This window comes from Suncus etruscus, chromosome 12 (assembly GCF_024139225.1).
Source record: "Suncus etruscus isolate mSunEtr1 chromosome 12, mSunEtr1.pri.cur, whole genome shotgun sequence".
NCBI lineage: Eukaryota > Metazoa > Chordata > Mammalia > Eulipotyphla > Soricidae > Suncus > Suncus etruscus.
Window position 1 is genome coordinate 18,681,994 of NC_064859.1, and position 16,543 is coordinate 18,698,536.

The 16,543-nt window shown below is 46.5% G+C and overlaps 2 protein-coding genes across 2 annotated transcripts in view; both read left to right on the forward strand.

Moving 5' to 3' along the window:
* The window catches only part of ERLEC1 (endoplasmic reticulum lectin 1), a 548,089-nt gene extending 541,678 nt beyond the window's left edge, over nt 1-6,411 (forward strand). The window contains 1 exon segment of the mRNA XM_049784804.1: nt 6,401-6,411. The gene's annotated coding sequence lies outside the window, so the exon portion shown is untranslated.
* SPTBN1 (spectrin beta, non-erythrocytic 1) overlaps nt 1-16,543 on the forward strand; it is a 120,762-nt gene that overhangs the window by 39,614 nt on the left and 64,605 nt on the right. The window lies entirely within an intron of this gene.

The following is a 16,543-nucleotide window of genomic DNA, read 5'->3' on the forward strand; positions in this document are numbered from 1 at the left end:
TTTTGAACTTGCAAGCTCCAGCTCTGCTCTCAGCCTTACGAATGCGAATGGGGTGTGGTTTCCTTCAGAGGGTCAGAAGGGTTCTAGTCGCCTCATCTACTGACTTCTGAGTCTATCATCACGGTGGGCCTGCCTGGTTTCTGCCAGGCTCATGAAAAGCATCTGGAGCTGTGGCTGGTATCACAGCAGTGACCCCCACTGGTCTGCTGGACCCCCTCCCTGTGATTGCTTCCCAAAGGCCCTTCTCAGCCCTTCTGCCCTCCGTCAGCCTGGCTTTCAAGAGCCTTAAGTAGCGAATCCAGTCACCACAGTTACATATATAATACAGGCTGGTGTGTATTTGGGTTTCATTGAGGCCTTGTGAAAGATCCGGTCCCTGAGTCCCCTATGAATGTTGAAATGATGTAAGTGGTACGTTAATTTTGAGCATCACTGAAGCATGCTTTATTCATGGAGGATGTGAAAGACATGAAAGATCTGAGGAGTGTTCTTTTCTGGTATAAGGGAGATGACATAGACTGTGTTGTTATTGGGGTGAATTCCTCCCCAGCTCTCTTCCTGCCCAGAATGCTGCCTTGGGTGGAGTTTTAAGAATTTTTTTTGGGCGGGGTATTTGTTTTTAAGATCGGTTGCAGGTAGGGATGAGGTTGGGGGTGGGGACCTGTTGTTTTGGCAAAACCGACATAGAAATGCTGAACGTTATCTCCAGACTTTGGCCTCACAAGAGTGTTTGAAAGAGTTTCAGAGGGACTTTGAAGGTTTATTCTGAATGTGTGGTATCTTTGAAAATCCAGCTTGGTGTTTGCATTGTGAGATGCCTGTGAGTTTCTTCTGTAGAGCGTGTGGTTGGGTAGGTCAAATGTGTGTTGGCAAGAGGTGGGCACACAAATCTAGAGAAGTGAGTGTCCTGGAGTTTGCTAACAGCACCCTGATTTCTACTGTTGTTTGTATCTACAGAGGTTTCAAGGACTTGATAGTTTAAAAAAAAAAAATCCAGCCCTGCAGTGGGTGGAGGGAGATTATGTATTATCTGCAAACAACTGCCCAACAGATGAAATCCCAGCTGCCCTGAATCTTATGTGTGCAGATGAGGGTGGGGAGAAGTGACTGGACCCTGCTTTCTCTCTTTCTCTCTCTCTCCTCTCTCTTCTCTCTCTCTCTCCCTCTCTCTCCCCCCCACTTTCCCCCCCCCTTCTCAAGAAACTTGAAGCATTTGCATTCTGGCTGAATTGTTTGTTGTCTTCTTCCCAGTTAAAACCTGTGCTGATAGTTTGCTTTGGGGGTGGCTGTGACGTTTTAATCAGTGTATTTATTTATTAGTAGGGCCACCAGCTCACCCTGGTGAGCTGCTGAACATTGTCCTGTCTTCCAACCCCAAAATCCACCAAGTTTATACAAGCTGGGAGTTGACGCCCCTACCCCATCCCACCCCCAATCACAACCCAGGTGCCCAGACAGCTTCTTGTACCTTCCGATGTGTTTCTTAGAGCTCAACTTCAGAAATGTTTCCCGGAACCACAGAAGGAGCGCAGGAACTGGTGGTTTAAAAGGCAGTTGGCTCTCACCTCACTCTTACCTCTTCACTCCTGAGCAGAGAGGTGATCTCATCAGCCACTTAGGCTGGAAAGTGCTGAATGAAAGAGTGAATAACTCACGCTAATGACTCTGTCTCTGTGATGTGGCTCACTGGAGCGTTGGGAAGGGCTTATCTAAGTTGACATGGATGTTGATAAAGTGAAATTTGGATAGGCCCCGACCTACGGTCTCCCTCATGCAGGGCCTGGAGCTCACGTGACACTGCAGAATGCAGGGAGCCTAACTGTGGGAAGGACAGGGCCTGGGTCCTTTCCTTGGAAAGTAATTAAACATCTCTCCTCTTTATTTTCTTTTGCTCTTGCGTGGCCTAGGCAAGAGTAGTGATGGGCCCAGGAGAAAGTTTTGGGATTACCCTAGACCAGGGGTCCTCAAACTTTTTAAACGGGGGGGCCAGTTCACTGTCCCTCAGACCATTGGAGGGTCTGACTATAGTAAAAACAAAACTTCTGAACGAATTCTTATGCACACTGCATCTATCTTATTTTGCAATGAAGAAACAAAACAGATACAAATACAATATGTGGCCTGCGGGCCATAGTTTGAGGACCACTGCCCTGGACCAATCTAGTTGCACAGCGAAGAAGGTTAAAAGAACCTCATGAAGAGGATGAAAGCTGTGATCCTGGGTGTCTGTGGGTGTGGTAGCCATTTAAATTCTTACATTTGACTGTAAAACAAATGCACCTTTCCTGATGGTGAATATCTCTTTGCTCACAGTGATAGAGCCTGAGTGAGTAATGCTGTTTTAGGAGCCAGGCAGTTAATAATACTCTGAGCAAACAGAGGTAGGGCCTCAGAAGTCAGATACCAGATGAATGTGCAAGCTTGACCTTTTAAACTGAAGAAATCGCTGAGGTAAAACTAAATTTGGTGCCTCCCCCCAAATAATTTCCCCCATCCCCCTTAGCTCCATCCCTACATCCCTGATTTAATTTTTTTTTTAATTTTCTTCTGCAAATATCTGTCATTTCAATTTTGAGACAGTTTATTTTACGTATTTAGTTATTTATTTTTGCTTGAAATAATTTTTAAAAGTCCTTGTTCAGCAGTGGGCTTGATGGTAGCCCAACCTGACTGGGCGTTTTGGCCCCAAACTGCAGGCTGCAAACTATCAAGGTCAGGAGTTTAGTTGGGCTCTTGGGCAGGGCTGTGGGATGGCCAGGATCAGAGCTGTGACCTGCTGCCCATGTGCCCAGGAGCAGGACCCACAGGGTTGCTTGACCACGGGACCCACCTCGGTCATTAGTGTCTTATTTGGGGGGAGGGGTGTCACACCCAGCAGCAGCGCTCAGGAGTTACTCCTGACTCTGTGCTCAGAAATCACTGCTGGCAAGCTCAGGGGACCATATGGGATGCCAGGAATTAAACTGATCCGTCTTGGATCGGCGGTGTGCAAGGCAAAATGCCCTACCACAATGCTATCTTGCTGGCCCCTCATTGGTGTCTTTAGAGGCCGTTCCGAATTGGCCCTGCTTTCTTTTTTCTGTCCCTGTGAGCTCCAAGTTATCTGCAGTCATACATCCTTGGTCCCACTGGTTAAGGAAAGGAGCAGTTCTTCTGGGCTTTGTTGTTTGCTTTGTTGTCCTTGTTGCTCAAGAGGTGAAAAAGGGCCAGTGATTCTGCACTTGGTTTGGAGGTTTGTTCACTTCGTCCCATCTCTCCCCCGAATGGGGGAATTCCCAGTTCCCAGTGTGACATATTTACTGAGATTTCCTGCAATAAAAACCAATGTCCAGGAACCGGAGAGATAGCATGGAGGTAAGGCATTTGCCTCTCATGCAGAAGGTTGGTGGTTCAAATTCTGGCGTCCCATATGGTCCCCTGAGCCTGCCAGGAGTGATTTCTGAGCATAGAGCTAGGAATACCTCCTGAGCGCTGCCGGGTGTGACCCAAAAACAAACAAACAAAACAAAACAAAACAAAAAAAAATCAATGTCCAGATGTGGCCCTCCAGTCCCTGCCTCCTATCAGCAAACAGATCTCCTTGGTGAATTCTGTTGGCAAAGGTGCTTCCAGAATATTCAATTCACCTGCAAAACTGTCATCTGTCCACCCACCTTACCTGCCTTTGCTGCTGTTCTGGAGTTAGTGTGGAATCAATGACAATAATGTCCATGGTACCAGTCAACAATGAGATATGGGAGTTAGGAAGCAAATATAAAAGTCTCTGTGTGTTCTTGGGACTGTCTGGAGTCCAGAGCAAAAGATCTGAGGCCTTTCCCATAACAATAGTCCACAAAGATGGAATTCTAGGTTCCTAACTCTGCTCTAATTCTTTATCTCTATTCTTATCAGGCTCCAGAAATGCCAGAGATAGGCAGAAACATTACTGTGTTTACAGATGAGGAAACTGTAGCTTAGAGAGGAATATCTGCACAGCCACACCTACCTCTGAGGCTGTGGGGAATCCAGGTGTGGCTGGGTGTGGACCGAACAATGGACAATGGTTTAGGCCTCCAGGAGCTGGAAGGCTGTGCCCCTCAGAGCTAGGCTCTGTGGTCCAGCTTTCTTCCACCAGCTCAGGGCCCAGCCCTGCTCCCAAGTCATGAAGCCCATTGATGGGCTGCTGGTCCCAGCTCTATGGAGCTCACCTCTTTTCCACCTCTTTTTCACAACTCTGCTGGTGCCCGTGGAGCAAGCTTCTGCGCCGGCAGGACCGAGAGTGGTGTCTGTTGCCTCACATCCAAGCCCGCACCTGCCCATGTATGTGTGTCATTTTCTCCCCATAGCTCTGTGAGGGAAGGGCTGTTATGTTTGGGCCACCCAAAAATGGGTCATCTTTGACCCTTCTCTGAACATTAAAGCATTTCTCTCTGCAATGGTAAAATTTTGACTTTGTTTAAAACGTTCACATCATCATTCTTAGAGATTCAGTCAAATTCAGAGGTTTGGTTTGGTTTGGTTTGGTTTGGTTTTTAGTGTCAGGTTTAACCCGGCGACCCAAAAAATGTAAGGCTCTCGAATCTTAGGAGGACAGAGAGATAATATAGCAGGAAGGGCACTTGCCTTGCATGCATCTGTCCTGGACTCGATCCCTGGAATCCTATATGGTCCCCTGAGTCCCTACCAGGATTGATCTCTAAGTGCGACCAAGTGGGGCCCCAAAACAGCAACAACAAAGCAAAACCAGAATTACTGCTCTTGATGAGTAAATCCTTTCCTTGGAAATAATGCGAGTATTAAACCACTGGCCTTGCTTGCAACTGACTTCGGTTCACTCCATATCCCATGTGGTTCCCTGTTGCAAGTCAGCCCCTGAAGAGGTTGACTGATGGAGGGATGGAGGATGAGGCCTTTCTCCTCCAGCTCGGACCACTAGTCTGTTACCTTGTTCAGTCGGTGGTTCTGAGGTGAATGCGGCGGGAAGAAAGCCAACAGGCAGTCAGGCTTCCGAAGAAAACAGCTCTTTATTCTGTGAAGAGGCTGAAGCCAAAAGGCCTAAGAATAGGTCCAGGACAAAAAGCCTCTCACCTTCGCCTTCCACAGACCCTTGTTTTTATGCCCCAGAATCAGGTACCACCCAATGGTGGGATCAGGTACCACCCTAGGGTGGGAGCAGAATGCCAAGTCACACCCTAGGGTAGGACACACTCACCAATCAGGGTAGGGTCAGTAACATAATAATCCCATTAAAATGTTAGTCCCCTGAACAGGAAGCCCCGAGAACAGCTTGGTGTGGCCCAACCCAAGCCAGCTCCCAACATAATAAACAAATACTATGATGCATGCTAATTTGCTCCATGTTGTAAGAACTGTAGCACTGTGGGGACAGGCAGTGTTGGCCTCGTATACTGAAGGTCAGAGTTGCTGTCCATGCATGTGAACACAGAGCCTAGTCAATGTAGCTGGTGACTATCTGCAGGGGTTGGAGGGCGAGATACTGAGTGAATATACTTCAGTTGACATCGGGCTTGATGTTTCCTTGAGCAGTGCTTCAGGCCCACCCAGGCGCTGTGAGAGTTGAGTGAGTGAATTATAGGACCTGCTCACCATACCTGAGTCTCCCACAGACCTGAGCCAATCTTTCTGTCATGATGCAACGCTTTGACTCAGGGGTGGCCAGGACAGGCAATGACTTTTGGGCTTTGCCATAATAAGGACTCATTTGAATCCATTGGCAAACAATGAGCCAACGGGAGAGGGAAAATATATTCACATGCATTTGAAAGCCGGGTCCAGACATGCCTCTTCTTAGGCAAGCATGACAATCTTGTCTTTGTTCCTTTTGCTCAGATAAGGAGGGAATTCTCCTGTCACAGAAAAGAAACCATCTCAGTTAGATAGGCGCTTAGGGAAACTTCCAGAAGAATCTGGTTGGGTGTAGTCAGAGATGAAGGTGTGTGATGGTGGAAAACTCTATAGGTTTTTTTTTTTTCAGTTGGGTGTTAGTTGGCACCCTGCTATTACCCAAAACAAAGGTGTTCCCCCAATTTTCTTTTTTTTAAAGTCCATCTGAATATTTCCCCCTGGTGATTGAATTGGTACTGAATAAAGAAAGGTGAGTTTGGCTTGACACTCAGAGAGACCATGAGGAGAGAAGCTAGCCAGACTCCATGACTCTCCTGACTGGCTTGGTTTTATTAATTCTTCGTGACTACCCTTCTTTGATCCATTCACCTGGGGTTGGAAATATGGTGTATGGGGTAATTTTACAACTGGCACCCGAACAGGGTCCAATCCAAAGGAACTTCCAATGAGTGACAAGCATCAGAAAAGAAGAATTATCATGAATAGAATGAATATCCGGTTACTCCAGCAATGTGGGTGACACCCATTTGTGCTCAGGATGTACTCCTGGTAGGCAGGGGTCTGGAGACTATGTGGGATGCTTGAGATGCAACTTGGGTTTTCATGGTGCAAGGCAAATACTGTACAATCCTGTTGTACTGTCACTCAGCCTGAGAAGGTTTTGTTCCTGTTTCTGTTCAGGTTTCTGCTCAGGCCGTCTGTCCTTTTCGTTGATCCCTTGGTGTGGTTAAGGACTTAAAACTAGAACATTGTGTCTTCAAAGCACAACTGGCAAACTTGGAAGTCTCCGTGTCTGCTGAGCTCTGGTTCTCTGTTTCTTTTTTTTTTTTTTTTTTTTTTTGTGATTTTTTGGGTCACACCCGGCAGTGCTCAGGGGTTATTCCTGGCTCCAGGCTCAGAAATTGCTCCTGGCAGGCACGGGGGACCATATGGGGTGCCAGGATTCGAACCGATGACCTCCTGCATGAAAGGCAAACACCTTACCTCCATGCTATCTCTCCGGTCCCCGGTTCTCTGTTTCTTAACTACTTTTCCAACTGTGGCCCTTTGACTACCTTCTCCCCCCCCCCCCTCCTGTCTGACCAGTTAGTCCCCTAGGCTCAGGCTTTGACCCCTGTTCATGAAATTTGGGGGGCCCAAAGGGCTTGCTGTAGCAGGGAAACATTGCTCTAATTGAGATGCCTTTGAAGACTGCCTCTTTGAAAGTGGTGGAGGGACTACACTGGCCATTCTCAGTGCTGACTACTGGCTCTGTGCTTAGGGATCACTCCTGGAAAGACTCAAGGTGCTGAGGATTGACCTTGGGTGGGCATTTGCAGGTGAGTTCCTTCCTCATTGTATTATGGCTTCATCCCAAAGAGAGTGGATATGAAGGAGTAAGCCCAGAGAGAAGGCAGGATGGAGGTGTGTTTCTGGCTCAAAGATCTCTGAAAGAGTCTTCACATCTGTACAGCTGTTCACCAGCTGCCAGCAAGTAACTGTCATGTCATGAAGAGTGTGGCCATGAGTGCTGAGTTCTGAGGAAACTCGGTGTGAGACATGCCACTGCCCCAGGAGAAGCTCAAGGTAGGAAGTGGCAAAAATTGAAGATGTGAAACTAGTTTTGTGGGGCAGGGGAGAGACTTTGGAGGGGCTGATGTTTCATTTATTTATTTGGTTATTGGGCCAAACCTGGCAGTGCCTAGGGGTCATTCTTGACTCCTGGCAGGCTCTAAATGGGATGCTGGGTACCGAACTTGGGTTGACTATGTACAAAGCAAACACCTTCCCCGAAGTGCTATCACTCAGACCCCAAGGGGTTACAACTTTTTATCTGTTAGTAAGCCCAGGATTAGATATAGAGACCTGGGGAGAGGAAATGGAGTGTGAAGAGAGGGAACTACAAGGTGGGAGGAATGTTTGAGGGAGGCTGGCCCTACTTAGGCTCTGATTTTTTTTTTTTCCCTTTTATTTAAGTGATTTGAGGGGAGTGTTCACACTTGGCTGTGCGCAGGTCTTTCTCTTGGTTCTACACTCAGGGATCACTCCTGGCAGTGCTTGGGGAACCATAAGGAATGCTAGGGATCGAATCTACGTTGGCCGCATGCAAGACAAGTGCCCACCTTGCTGCGTGATGGCTCTAGCCCTTCCTTTTATTTTAGTATGAATCTTACTCACTGGGGTTGGCCTTCATTTCTTTTTTTTTTTTTTTTTTTTTTTTTGGTTTTTGGTTTTTGGGCCACACCTGGCGGTGCTCAGGGGTTACTCCTGGCTGTCTGCTCAGAAATAGCTCCTGGCAGGCACAGGGGACCATATGGGGCACCGGGATTCGAACCAACCACCTTAGGTCCTGGATCGGCTGCTTGCAAGGCAAACACCGCTGTGCTATCTCTCCGGGCCCCGGCCTTCATTTCTTGCCAACAGTTTCCTGTTAATCTCTTGCCGATGGTAGGAATCAGTGACCTTGGTGAAGTGACCTTGTGCTGGTGACATGTATCTTGGTTTTCATCTGTTAGGAGAGAGTGAGGTCCCTTGCAATCTTAGTTTGGCCCTGCTGGCCAAAACACACCCCCAAGGATAGCACCTTGGGGACTCGGCTAGATAGAGGCAAGTCCTCAAAAGTGGTATATCTGAGTTCTGGGGTCTCAGCACTCAGAGAATCAAATTTGTTTGCAGGCAAAGGGGATGCCACAGAGAGAGGGAGTTAGACCTTGGCATAAACTGTGATGTCCTCATGCGGGTAGAAGTGGGTCCCTGCTTACACCCAGTGACAGTGGTGGGTATAGATATAAGTATCTTGCTGCCCTGCTGTGATACTGTACAGATTCATTCGATTCTCACAGCATCCCTGTGGGTAAGGATTTGACCTTTATGGCAATAAGGAGTTTTTTTTCCTTGGACATTTAGCCTTGTACACGGGCCAGTTAAGATTGGGGTTCCTGGTTGGCTGTCCAGAAACAGGCTATCTGCTTCCGGCTCTGATTCCTTAACTACACGATGTTCTCTTTCTCCCACATGTACACATGTTTCTTTGCTTTTTGTAGCTTGATTTGGTACATGACCTTGACTTGGTAAATGCAGTTCCGATGAAGGGGAATTCCTGATCCTAGTCCCAACTGGAAAGGATTTGCTGAGACTTTCTTTGTTCTTAATTGTGGCAACAGGGAAGGTGCCACAGTAGAATACAAAATAAAGTTCATGAAAAAAGTAAATAAAGTTCGTGCTTGAACCTTGGCAGACGACACCCCCCAACACATAATACACACACACAACACACAGACACAAACCTTGGCAGATGACACCCCCTCGCCAACACACAACACACACACACAGTAGTTTGCTTTAGTGATTCTGGTAGAATCAGAAGGTGAGTGTGAACTGAACTTTTCCCACCTTATTTTTCTCCATATTATAATCTTAATCATTTCTATTTTAGAGGTATTGAGTTTCTGTTGTTTCAGCATTTCGGTTTGCTGTGTGGTATCTTTGTTTTCAACTGGCATTTTTTGGCAAACAGAATGATTTCTCTGTAGAACGCAGAGTAACGGGTGCTGGAACAAAGTAGAATTTGGCAAGAAAGATCTGATTGCGTTTCTGAGTACCCCATACCCAAATAACTCTGGGGCAATTTCCAGAGGTAGAGTGTGGTCTGCGGACATGAAGTCAGCTCGAACCACACTTTCAAGTCAGATTCTGGGGCCTTTGCTGATTTTCCTTAAACACTTTCAGCTGCCACAATGTTTGTTGATATATTTGAGCCACATTAACTTTGTAAATGATGTTCATGTGTGAATAAAGCAGATATTCCTTATTTCTGGGCCCTCAGCTGATGCCTAGCATTAGAGAAAAATTCAGCTGCTTTTAGATTTCTGTTTTTAGACTACCTTTGGAGGTTCCACATAGCATTTATAAAAACAAGTTTTTCAGAGGGTCAGTCCTTCATTCTTTGGTATTGTCTTACCCTGAAACCGCAAACTGATTTTGTCTGTCATCCACTATGTTCTAAATCTAAATCTGCAAAGGAGAAGCAAATAATTGATATTTATTCTTCATATCCCACCTGCTTCCAGAAATGATTTGACTTGGCAATAGGCAAGTTTTTCCTGTTGATTCAATATTATTTTTTTTTCTTTTTGACTAGCAGATTCCTTTTTTTTTGGTTTTTGAGCCACCACTGGTGATAACATCCAGTGTTACTCCTGGCTATGTGCTCAGAAATTACTCCTGGTTATGGCTCAGAAATTGGACACCGGGGATTGAACCGAGGTCCGTCCTGGGTCAACCGTGTGCAAGGCAAATGCCCACACTGCACTATTGCTTTGGCCCCAGCAGATTCCAGTCTTTTTTTTTTTTTGGCTATACCCGGCATTGCTCAGGGGTTTCTCCTGGCTGTCTGCTCAGAAATAGCTCCTGGCAGGCACGGGGGACCCTATGGGATGCCGGGATTTGAACCAACCACCTTAGGTCCTGGGTCGGCTGCTTGCAAGGCAAATGCCGCTGTGCTATCTCTCTGGCCCCCAGATTCCAGTTTTAATGGAATTGTTAGTTTTGAGTGTTGGACTACACCTAGCAGTGCTTGGTGGTAGTGGCGGTGTGGACTATATTTGGAGCCAGGATTTGAGTTGTAGGTGAGGCCATGGCCTTACTCCCTACATTGTCTCTCCCTCTTCCGGGATGATCCTTTTTTTTAAAATGTGTGGTGCTAAACTTTATGCTTGGAGGGTTGGAGTCGGAATTTTCATCCTAGGACATTGAGCCTCTGAGCTCCATTCACTCACTTCTTCAGCTTCTTTCTCTACCTCAAGAATGAAGACACCAACTTTCTTAGGAAGGATTGGCTTTGCCAGATGTCTGAGTGCACTGCCACTACCCTTTGTCTGTCTGTTTATTTCTGCCTGGGAAATTTTCTTTTTGAGGGTACTATAGAAAAAATAAAGCCTCCGGTATGAGTGTATCTATGGTAAACACTCATTTTTCTCTTTGTTATGAATAAACCTTGTGTTCTATGTTATGGTGTGAAACTATCTCTTACACCCTTTCTTTGTGGTACAGTCTGGTTTGAGGATCTAGCTCCCCGTTAGCTGTGGTATTCCCCAGACGGCCCGTCCCCCCCCCCCCCCCTGCAACAGGACAGAGCTAACATCCTTTCTGTGGACATGACAAGCCCACATATGACAGGGAGTGGACAGTTCCGTAGACAGCCCAGTTCTCCCTCTTGGCCTTCCTACACAGGACGAAAGCTGCGAGTGAGAGTCGATGCTTTTCTTCAGAGTAAGCAAGAACAATCTGGTTCTCTTATGTACTGAAACTGTGCCAGATCAGGTGATCACTTAGCCGTAGCACTTGGAAAAGTTCTGGTCACGTCTGAAAGTTAAGTCCTCACCGGAGAACATGGGTCTGTGGTCTGGTGTTCTGAGACGTGCCCTTGTGACCCCAGTCACTTGACTTGTTACTTTGGGGTTTGTAAAACTTAGAGAATTGGTGAGAATATGGGAGCCAGTTCCTTCTGCCAATTCTTCAGACTAAAATGAGCAGTTTGTTTTTCAGGTCTTGTAAGAAAGAGTCCTGTGACCCAGAGACCCTCAAGTTGTGGAGACAAATAGCCTGTAGCCATCAGTGCTATTGACTTTGGAGGCCTGCGTCTAGGTTTCTGTGCCCTGAGTCACTGGCGCTAGTGTTTCTCTCCTCCCTTTCCAGGGTGAGCCCTGAAGATGGGACCTGCTCTCTGCCAAAGCTCAGAGAGATCTGGGTGACCTTCTCTGTGCCAACATTCCCAAGGGAACTCTGTCTTTACCCTTAGAGCCACCCAAGAACCTTCTGATAACTTCTGGCCTCTTGTACCTGGGGACTCTCGACTCTGAAGAGCACTCAGGCTTTTGCAGACAGAGCCCACAGCTCAAAGGGAAACCCCAGCAACGGGCACTCCGGGCCTCAAGGAGTCAATTTTGGTTTGTGCTGGTTCTGTTGGATGGTTTGGAAGAAACTGGTGGGACTAAAAGGCACCTGAATGGCTGAAGAAACAAGTGCTATTTAGAAATGTCTGGCCACTTTAGCTAAGCACTTCTTTTTGGGGGGTGAGGATGCATAATTGGCGATGCTTAGGGTCACGCCTTGTTCTGCGCTCAGGGCTCACTCCTGAAACTGCTGTGAGATGTAAACAAGTACCCTCTCTGCTGTACTACCTTTTTAGTCCCAACTTTCTTTTTCTGGTTTTGGATCACAACCAGTGATGCTCAGAGGTTACTACTGGCTCTGTGTTCAGAAATCATGCTTGGTGTTGCTCAAGGGATCCTGTGGGATGCTGGGGATTGAATCTGGATCAGCCATATGCAAGGCAAGCGCCCTCCCTGCTGTCCTCTCTGTAGTGTTTCTTCATGCTCCCCTTTTATTTTTAATTTAAAAATAAGATTCAAATGTGTATGTATGTGTGTATGAGAGATCATTTTAGCCCAATGTGATAACCAAAATCTCTTTTCCGCCCTCATTGTTTCTCGATGGAATAAGAAAGATGCTCCCAATAGCTCATGAATAGCTAGGAGGATGTGTGCACTTTCAGAATGATAAAACAAAGAGGCCAAGCATACAGCAGCAAGAGGGCATTTACCAGGCACTCATTTAACCTACATTTAATCCCTGGCATCCCATAAGTTCCCCTGAGTCCTCCAGAGTCAGGAGTAAGTGCTGTGCTGACTTACTGCCAGGAAAAACAAATAATCCAAGAGTAGGATGTTGATCAAAGGAGTTGTTATACTCATCTTCCTCTGCAGTAAACAACACTTTTCTGGTGTTGGATAGAAGAAATGCTCTGGAAGGAGGCTTTGCTGTGCCAGCTTTGCCAAAACACAAGATGTTGAGAGCCTGGCATGCTCGGTACTGGATATCCTTGGCCACTGATAGAATTTGGTGCTACTTTCCAGGGATCATGGCTGGCAGCAAATCTGGCACTGTCTCTAGGCGCCCACAGTTACACCTCAGCCTCCCAGAAGCCCAGCACTGGTGCTTTGGTGATGAGACGATTCATCATATTGTTTCATTGGACCTGGGACGACATAGAAACTTTGCATGGATTTTCCTAAAGGTGCTGCCTCTGTGGTTTAAAAAAAAAAAAACTGCTCGATACCTGCACTTATTAGCAGAGTGAACCCCCCTTTATCTCGGTGATTGCTTCCCCCTCATAGATAGATCAGCCTCTGCTGTAGGATTTTATTAAACAGCATTAACCCTGAGCACCTGCCAGTCAGAGCCACCTCCAGAAAGGCAGAAACTCAGCAAACATTGTTGTTGCTGCTTCTATACCCCAAGCTATGCTTTTCTTTAAAAATGAATTAATTGCTCTGCTTAATTACAGATTTGAACTAGGACCTTCTGCCATGGCATAGATTGGGCATGTGGCTCTTTTATCCTCTCCCCTCTCCCTTCTCCTTTCTCCCTTTTTTCTCCTTTTGCTCATTCTCTGCCTGTATTGTGCCATTGTTTTGAGATTTGGTGATTGGCTAAGACTGTCAGTGCCAAGGCTTAGGGTGGGTGGCTCTAAGAACAAAGGGGAAAAGGAAAAAGTGTACTTGGGACTCCTGAGCCCCACTTGCTCAACCATGAAACTGTATTCTTCCTTCAAACCTGAATGAAAGTCTAGCTGGGTGATGTATTCCTGGCAAAGTGTTTATTTCATTGATTTTTTCCCTACTATATATCCCACCACTTCCTTTGGGCCTGAAGGGTTGCTTGTGATCTACTGTAAATCTGAAGTTTGCTTCTTCATATGTAATTTTTTTGGTTTGGGGGCCACATCTGGGGATGCTCAAGGGTTACTCCTTGCCCTGTGCTCAGAAATCACTCCTGGCAGGATGCCGGGATTTGAACCACCGTCAAATCTCATTCTACTGTGCTAGCTATCCAGCCTCTGTAATTTCCCTTTTTGATCTAGCTGCTTTCAGTATTTATTTTTTTCTTTTTTTTTTTTTTTTTTGGTTTTTGGTTTTTGGGCTACACCCTGTGCCGCTCAGGGGTTACTCCTGGCTATGCGCTCAGAAGTTGCTCCTGGCTTCTTGGGGGACCATATGGGACACCGGGGGATCGAACCGCGGTCCGTCCTAGGCTAGCGCAGGCAAGGCAGGCACCTTACCTCCAGCGCCACCGCCCGGCCCTGCTTTCAGTATTCTATCTCTATGGTTTTTGTCATTGCTCATAGGATGTGCCTTTGGGTGCTTTGATTTGGGCTCTTTTAGCTGGTACTATTAAGGCATCTATGATGTGGACATAAGCATTCTTTAGCTCTGGGAACTTCTCAGCAATGATGTCTTTGACTGTTGCTTCCTCATAGAGGTTTTCTTCCTGGCCCTCTGGGACCCCAATGAATCTTATGTTGTTCCTATTAAATTTATCCCAAAGGTCATTGTTGTCTGTTTACTTATTTTGAGGATATTTTCCATCTGTTCATTTATTTTAAACATCTTTTCCAACTTCTGTTGAGTGGAGGTGTTATGCAGGTTAATCTTCCAGCTCACGGTTAATCCACTGGTGAGGCCTTCCAAAGAGTTTTTCATTTCATCTACCAAATTTTATGTTCCAATATTTCTGTTTGAAGTTTTCTCATTTCTACTCTCATATCCTCTTGAGTCTTACTATGTGATCCATGGTATTTTTGAGTTCCTTGAACATTCTCCACATTTCCTCTCTAAAATAGTTATTTGAGAGGCTATATAGGTGGCCAATACCAGTTGGTTCTTGTGTACTACCATCTTCATTCATTAAGTATGGTTGGATTCTGCATTGCTTTCCCATTGTAACCTTTGCAGTGTGATCATGTTTTTTATGTGATGTGGTGGGGGTCCTTGCCTAGAAGAAATGAACTATATGGAGTAAAGTGGAGTGACCATGCTTTACTCAGGGAGCAATGATTTGAGGTCAAAACAGCTCTTTTGTGTCAAAAAGCAGCTGGTTGCTGTATGTCCTGTATGGATATGCTATATGTCTCACAACCACGCTCTTCTCTGGGCATATGTGCTACTTGTTCAGAGCCCTCCATTGATAGTGACTTTTATCTTTGGGGAAAAAAAAAAAAAGATAAGTGCTATAGTCAAGTCTTTTTTGTCCCTTGGTTAAAACAGTAGTGGCAAAACAGCCATTTCAAAACTAATTTTGTTTAGTTTTGTATTTGGTTCCAAGTCTCAGGAGGCTGTGAGTCCAGGGAGAATGAGAAGGGAACAGTGGGTGGGTCTTTGCCATTGACATTGGAAAAGACGGGTGTTGGGTGAGAGCATGGACCGTGGCGGTGTTGCTGCGGCTCACTTTTCATGGGTGCCATGAGAGAGAAATGAACACCAGTGCCCTTTGGGAAACTTGAGGAGAGGAGCTGCTGGCATTGAACAAGATGAAGACATGAGGATTCTTGGAGGGTGGCTTTCTACTCTGAGATGCACAACTTTTAGTTGGGGTGGTCCTTAGTGAAGGTTGCAGGGAGGCATAGCAATTTCGTTTTGTGGCTCAAAACCTTAGATCCTCATTGGGCTTGAACCAACCCTCTGTCTCTTCTGTCACCATGAAAGGCCCTTCCCTGCGTAGCCTCAAACCTATAGAGGTCCAGAGGGCTGGGGACAGGCATTCTCTGTAGGCAAGTTACGACCATTTCTGAGCTTCACTTGTGCCATGCTAGCTAAGTTCTTCCTGGTCACATAAAGCTTTTGAGAATTCAACGCATTTGAGTAGAGGGCCTGGTCCTTACAGCAGTTGCTAATAAATTCAACACCTGGTGATGAATCCAGGAGAGGACTCCAGTTCCCATCCCTGAGGGTCATGTCTGTGGAATTTGCCAGCTTTGTCATTAGATCACTCTCCATTGGTTTCTGATCTCATCCCTGTGTAAGTTGGGGACATGACCCTAACTAAAATCTCACCTTCCCTGTGATGCCTAGACCCTGGGACCCGCCACCACGCAGTGGGACTGACGGGTCAGTGAGGCCAACGTGTTGTTCACCTAGACCTCCTTGGTGACCCTTCTTCTGGTTGCTTAGTACAGCGGCCTATGAGCACAGAATTTGAAAAATAAAAAAAAATATCAGGGGGTTTTGGGGCCACACCCAGTGGCACGCAGGGGTTACTCCTGGCTCTGTGCTCAGAAATTGCTCTTGGCAGGCTCAGGGAACCATATGGGGTGCTGGGGATAGAACTTGAGTAGGTCAGCTGTGTGCAAGGTAAAACTGCTGTGCTATCACTCTGATCCCCCCCACAATTTTTTTCTGTAGAGAAAATTGAAGGTGCAGGCCCCATAACTTAAGAGTTTAGAATGGGGAGGTTTGGGGCCAAAACACATGAACTGGAGCCTCTTCTCTTGGAAACGGGCCTGAAACACCCCCAGTATCCTGCCGATCTTTCCTCACTGGGTGTCACTTGGTTTAGTACAAATAACACCATTGTTCCCTTCTTGTGAGGTAGAAGTACTGTCTGTCCCCTGAGGGTTTTTTTTTTTTTGGGGGGGGGGACACACCTGGCGACACTCAGGGGATTACTACTGGCTCTGTGCTCAGAATTCAATCCCAGGGGTTGGAACCTGGGTTGATTGCATACAAGGCAAATGCCCTCCCCACTGTGCTATGGCTTGGGAACCCTGACCTTGCCTTTTTGGGCAGTGAGTTCCAGTCTATCTTAGTACCATCGCTCGGCTCATACTGAGTATGGATTCTCCTCACAGACACCTTTTGATGTAATTATGGGGTAGGGGGCT